The following is a 7,255-nucleotide window of genomic DNA, read 5'->3' on the forward strand; positions in this document are numbered from 1 at the left end:
AGCGGGCTGTGTCAGTGGCACTGTATTGTCCTCAAAGCGAGCAAAGAAGTTGTTTAGTCTATCTGGGAGCAAGACATCCTGGTCCGCGACGGGGCTGGTTTTCTTTTTGTAGTCCGTGATTGACTGTAGACCCTGCCACATACCTCTTGTGTCTACTTTGTCTCTATACTAACGCTTAGCTTGTTTGATTGCCTTGCGGAGGGAATAGCTACACTGTTTGTATTCGGTCATGATTCTGGTCACCTTGCTTACAGTTTTGCGCGAATGCTGCCATCAATCTACGGTTTCTGGTTTGGGAATGTTTTAATAGTTGCTGTGGGTACGACATCGCCAATGCACTTTCTAATGAACTCGCTCACCGAATCAGTGTATTCGTCAATGTTGTTGTTGGATGCAATGCGGAACATATCTCTTCATATTGGTGTCCTTTAGTAGTGGTTTCTTTGCAGAAATTCACCATGAAGGCCTGATTCACACAGTCTCCTCTGAACAGTTGATGTTGAGATGTGTCTGTTACTTGAACTCTGTGAAGCATTTATTTGGGCTGCAATTTCTGAGGCTGGTAACTCTATTGAACTTATCCTCTGCAGCAGAGGTAACTCTGGGTCTTCCTTTCCTGCTACATAGACTGAGAATCCAAGATGGCAGCAGTCTTTGTCTGTGGATGTGTTTGTCGTCCAGTGTTTGTAAGTCAAATCGACTGTTTAATCGTCCCTCAACCTAACCCAAACTTAAAATATTATTTATCGTTGTGTAGCAACACTGAATAAGGCCTTTGGCGAACTGCAACATGCCTTTACTATTGTCCAGGCTCAGCTCTGTCAGCTGAAGTTACTTTACGATGCTGATAAAACAAAGTTGATGGTTTTCATGAAATCTACGATGAAACCTCAGACTCTTCCATGTATAGTCACCAAGCAAATAGAAAGAGTATCAACTTACAAGTACCTGGGTTTCTTGTTAGATGAAAAAGTTAGTTCTTTATTTTCAAAATAAGTCATGTTTATATTTTGAAGCGAGAAAGAGACTTGTTTCGCTAATTTCTTGCTTGTAATCGACTATGGCGATAGCTTGTACATGTTTGCCCTTGTGGAGTCATTACATATGCTGGACACTGTGTACCATCGGGTGTTGACGTTTGTTAAAAACTCCAAAGCTCACCCATTACGGAGCTAGGTAAAAAAGCATTCTCATACTCCGCCTCTTACAATTGAAACTTCTTCCACTAACATCAAACCCCTTCTGGACAGCTGAAACAAGTGAGGAAAAATTATTATTTATTAAATTATTATTATTTGTATGAATAGACCAGGCGCTAGCTGGGATGCTGTCGTTCTGGGCCCTCCAATCAGTGGTGTTGTAGATGGCCTCTCCATTGACCCCCAGCCACTGACCCATCTGCTTCAGACATAGGTCTGATGTTCATCAGCAGGTTCCCTCCACAGGACACTGTCTCCACCAACGTCTGAATCACGCAGGCCCCAAGTATGCATTCATAAAGCCTTTATTACAGCTATATGACATATTATAATATCTTCCATAGGCAGGCATGCAGCTGAATCTGCATTGTTAAATTTAGTTGCGTAGTTTAATTGTGTGGGGCTGGAAAAGTAACCAAATTTCAGTCTCCCCGATATCAAATACATTCCTATTAGCTTCATACATGTCCTACCGTTGTGTACAATTATTAGTCTAGGAGAGAAGAATGAAGCCAAACAAGTCATGCTGTCGAGTTGAGCATTTAGGTTACCCAAAAAAACAGTGGTGAAGTGTTATACAAGAAACATACAGGACCAGCAGCATTTCAAAAACAAGTCAAAAGACTTTAGACTGAGTGAATTATGCTGTTTATGAGTCATACTAAATCATATGCAAACAGGATTATGACCGATTCAGCTACAAAAAGTTTGTTATGGTAGTGCAATAACCTTCGTGACCTAAATGATTTAAGTCTCCTGTTTACCATCAAATAAAGTGCTTTTTTCAGTTCAATTTAAAACTGACCGCCACAAGCTGCTCGATAGTGAAGTAGTCTTTAAGCTGGGCGTTTCTCCTGTAACCCCAGGAACCTTTGTCTATCGAAAAGCAGTTCTCCCATTTGTGTTTGAGCAGGTGTCCGGGCTGGTAGCGATCATCGCAGGTGTAGTAGCCTCCATGGGTACAGATGCTGCCGTAGCCCCAACGATCATTGGTCACCACGGTCTCTCGCACTGGGGTATTCCAATTTCTGTACCAGTGTTGTTAATGCAAATGTTGAAGCATGTGATGTTTACACCGTTGGTGCATACATCGTACTCCATAGCATTAACTGACACATTAAATAGACCTATAACTGCAAAAAGAGATTGGTGTAGATTTTTTGACATTTACGGACAGTTTCCCTGGACACAGATTAAAACTAGTCCTAGACTAAAAAGCATGTTGAATGGACAATCTTCATTGAAAGTGCGTTATAGTCCAGGACTAGGCTTAATCTGTGTCCTAGCCCATAAAGTCCCTATATCTCATTGTAAAGCAGAGAACGCGTATTGTATTGTCACGCCTTGGTCTTAGTATTTTGTGTTTTCTTTAATTATTTGTTCAGTCCAGGGTGTGACATGGGTTATTGTGTTGTCGTATTGGGGGGTTTTGTAGGCATTGGGATTGTGGTTGATTAGGGGTGTGTCGAGTGTAGGCTTGGCTGCCTGAGGCGGTTCTCGATCAGAGTCAGGTGATTCTTGTTGTCTCTGATGGGGAACCGTATTTAGGTAGCCTGGGTTTCGCTTTGTATTTCGTGGGTGATTGTTCCTGTCTTTGTGTAGTGTTCACCAGATAGGCTGTATTAGGTTTCACGTTCCGTTTGTTGTTTTCGTATTTATTAGTTATTTCATGTATCGTCATTTTTTTCGTCATGAGTAACCACCACGCTGCATTTCGGTCCTCTCTTTCAACAAACGAAGAACGCCGTTACAAGTATATTATTTCCCTAAACATATTACGTCATATTTTATCGCTCTGACTGGTCCCAGTTTTGTTTGTGGATATGCTCTGTTGGAGGTCGACTGACCGAAAGCTCAGCTACTATCAAAATAAATGTGCATCTGACTGGAAGTGTGCAGAGACTTTTCTGCTTTCTCCAGTTTTGCATTTTGCCTTCATCACCTTCACTTATAGGTTTTGAGAGTGTGGTAGAATCTGTCTATTATCTCTATGACTGTACCTCTCGTTGTATAGCCAAGCCAGGAATCCGGTGCTGTTCCAGTATTTATCAGGAGCATCCCCTTCTCCATCGGACCACAGCAGCTCCGGCTTGTACTTGTTGATGATCTCATAGAGCTCGGGCAGCGTCTTAGTGGTGTGGAAGAGGTTGGTAGTGTACAGGTTGGCAGCGTCCTGCTCGTAAAGCGGGTTAAACCACTCAAACAGAGAGTGGTACAGTCCCAGACGCAGGTCGCTGTGGGCTCTGAGTGCTCCAGACACTTCTCCAACTAGGTCCTGTTAGGAGCCAAGTCCACTGCGTTGCAGTTCCAGGAGTTCTCCGAATCCCACAGAGTAAAGCCTGCAGATAGAACAATAACAATAAACCACAAATACATTTTTATAGGCCTAATCTAGTGGAATCATAGAAATTATTATTTTATTCAATGGAAGGCTACACCTTATTAGTGGAGCATGCATTGCACACACACACACACACACACACACACACACACACACACACACACACACACACACACACACACACACACACACACACACACACACACACACACACACACACACACACACACACACACACACACACACACACACACATACAGTCTACCTTCATGGTGTTTTGTGGTGAGGTAAATATATTTTGCCCTGGATGTTGCAAAGATGTGAGTCCATTCTTTGGCATCAAAGAGGATAGTTCTTCTGCATGTCAACATAGGGCTTCATCTGTCACTTCTGCCAATACCACCTGGAATAAACATCCAGACAAATTATATGATATATACAAAAGCATGTGGACACCCCTTCAAATTAGGGGATTTGGCTATTTCAGAGACACCTGTTGCTGACCGGTGTATAAAATCGAGGACACTGCCATGCAATCGCCATAGAAAAACATTGGCAGTGTCACACCCTGACCAGTTTACAAAACAGTTTCACCTGTCCTCGTTATTGTCTCCACCCCCTCCAGGTGTCGCTTGTTTTCCCCAGTGTATTTATCCCTGTGTTTCCTGTCTCTCTGTGCCAGTTCGTCTTGTATGCTTCCAAGTCAACCAGCGGTTTTCCCGTTCGCCTGCTTTTTGCTTCCTCCTTTTTCTAGTCCTCCCGGTTTTGACCCTTGCCTGTTTCTGGACTTTCTACCTGCCTGCCTGACCATTCTGCCTGCCTTGACCACGAGCCTGTCTGCCACTCTGTACCTCCTGGACTCTGGTTTTGACCTTTTTGCCTGTCCACGACCATTTTCTTGCCTACCCCTTTGGTATTAATAAACATTGTAAGACTCCAACCATCTGCCTCCTGTGTCGTGGCCTATCACTCCGTGGTAGGCCACACAAGCTCACAGAACGGGACCGCCGAGTGCTGAAGCACGTAGTGTGTAGCAATCGTCTGTCCTTGGTTGCAACACTCACTACCGAGTTCCAAGCTTCCCCCGGAAGCAATGTCAGCACAAGAACTGTTCGTCGGGAGCTTCATGAAATGGGTTTCCATGTCAGGCTCTTCAATGCCACTTCACTCAACATCTTTGACCCCAAAGGTTATTAATTAAGCACTTTTAAGCTCATATGACTTGTAATATTTTGTTAGAGGCCTGAAAACCTCAGCCAAAAGGGTTACAACTGACAATTTCTCACTGAATTTCGCCTCTTACACAGAACACAGGTTAGGGTATATAATCCATGTCAGATTTTTCAATGCCACTTTTCCCAACACATGAAACCCCAAAGGTAGCCAAGCTTTTTCTTGTACATAAAAATAATGGACATTTAAACAGAGTAATGGGAAAAATAGGGTGGTGCAAAAACATTTTTAAAAATGGGTAGTCGAGTGAAGAACATAAAATCTCACAATTGTATGTGCAATAGGTTATGAAAAGTATCAACAACTTCACATGACCTTATGGTGAGAGCGAGAGTGACAGATGTAGTGATGAAGTGAGACGAGCCAATTGGATAAATTGTGCACATTTTTGAATTCAAGTTCTCTCTGTACATATACAAAGGCTTAAAAAAACAACCCAATATGAATGAAGAAAAAAAATCCATGGAAGGGCTTTGTATTCAAACACTTCTATTCCTTCCGATTAAGCAAAGAGGGCTGAGCTTATTATATCTTATTTGAAAATGCCATTTGAAAATGTTAATAGTTGATAGCAGGAGAATGTAATAAGAGAAATCAACCCTCCATGTGATCTTCCTTTCGATCTGGTCGCTGATAGACTCATGGATGTTCTTATCCAGGGCTGTGTCTTCAGCAATCCTGGGGGAGGGAGAGAAACTTTGCGCTGTGTGTGCGTGTGTGTGCATTTGCTCACCAGAGAGGTAGAGGCAGCAGGTGGCTGTGTGTGTGTTTGTGACTGCCTGCAGGTGTGTGTGTGAGACTCTGTGTGTGTCTATATTACTACTAACCAGAGACATTGAGGCCGATGGATGACTATAGGGTTACCACCACACGGTCCTGTAGATATTAATGTATTGTGTGTGTGTGTCTGTCTGTCTGTACTACAACTCACCAGAGACGTGGAGGAGGCAGGATGACTATGGGTATCTGACTTACCTAACCTCTGCTATGTTAGAGAAGATGGGAGAGAATATTAAAAGACAGGTATCTTATATCACCGGTTAGAGCGTTGGGCCAGTAACTGAAACGTCGCTGGTTCGAATCCTGTAAGTTGCTCTGGATAAGAGCGTCTGCAAGGGGGTCGGATCAAATAGGCCTACACATTTCATTTCCCATGGAATGAGCCTTGCGTAAATATGTGAAGTATGTGTGTGTGTGTGTGTGTGTGTTTGGGGAGGGGATGTCAAGCCTGCTTGTTGTAGTACATTACTGTACAACGTCTGTGTGTGGAACCACCAAAGCTCTTCCTAGAGCTGGCCGCCCAGCCAAACTGAGCAATCGGGGGGGAAGGGCCTTGGTTAGGCAGGTGACCAAGAACCCAATGGTCACTTTGACAGAGCTCCAGAGTTCCTCTGTGGAGATGGGAGAACCTTCCAGAAGGACAACCATCTCTGCAGCACTCCACCAATCAGGTTTTATGGTAGAGTGGCCAAACAGAACCCACTCCTCAGTAAAAGGCACATGACAGCTCGCTTGGAGTTTGCCAAAAGGCACCTAAAGGAATCTCAGTCCAGGAGAAAAAAAGATTCTCTGGTCTGATGAAACCAAGATTGAACTCTTTGGCCTGAATGCCAAGCTTCAAGTCTGGAGGAAAGCGGGCACCATCCCTACGGTGAACCATGGTGGTGGCAGCATCATGCTGTGGGGATGTTTTTCAGCAGCAGGGACTGGGAGAATATTCAGGATAGAGAGAATGATGAACAGAGCAAAGTACAGAGAGATACTTGATGAAAACCTGCACCAGAGCACTCAGGACCTCAGACTGGGGCGAAGGTTCACCTTCCAACAGGACAACAACCCTACAATCTAGACAACGCACAATCCCCCCACAATCTAGACAACGCAGGAGTGGCTTTGGGACGAGTCTCTGAATGTCCTTGAGCGGCCCAGCCAGAGCCCAGACTTGAATCCAATCAAACATCTCTGAAGAGACCTGAAAATATCTGTGTTGCAACGCTTCCCATCCAACCTGGCAGAGCTTGAAAGGATCTGCAGAGGAGAATGGGAGATAATCCCCAAATACAGGTGTGCCAAGCTTGTAGCGTCATACCCAAGAAGGCTCGAGGCTGTAATCGCTGCCAAAGGGTCAAGTCAAAATATATGTCATGTTGTCACGTGTGCTCCCTCTTCAGCCTCTAGGTCACCAGGCTGCTCGTTATGGCGCACACCTGTCACCATTATTACGCGCACCTGCGCGTCATCAGACTCACTTGGACTTCATCACTTCCCAGATTACCTTCCCTATATAAGTCACTCACTTTGGTTCCTTTCCCAAGGCATTATTGTTTCTGTTCCTGTGTCATGTCTGTGCATTGTTCGTGTTTCTTATTTTGTATTATGCTGTAGTAATTTATTAATGCACTCATTCACTGTACTTGCTTCCCGACTCCCAGCGCACATCATTACACACGTGCCGAATACAACAGGTGTAGACCTTACAGTG

General features: G+C 44.1%; 1 pseudogene; it reads right to left on the bottom strand.

Annotated features, from left to right (window-relative positions):
• Positions 1-1,231: 1,231 nt before the first annotated feature.
• Positions 1,232-7,033, bottom strand: LOC109894798 (plasma alpha-L-fucosidase-like; annotated as a pseudogene).
• Between the last annotated feature and the right edge of the window lie 222 nt (positions 7,034-7,255).

Source organism: Oncorhynchus kisutch, linkage group LG7 (assembly GCF_002021735.2).
Source record: "Oncorhynchus kisutch isolate 150728-3 linkage group LG7, Okis_V2, whole genome shotgun sequence".
NCBI classification, from domain to species: Eukaryota; Metazoa; Chordata; class Actinopteri; order Salmoniformes; family Salmonidae; genus Oncorhynchus; species Oncorhynchus kisutch.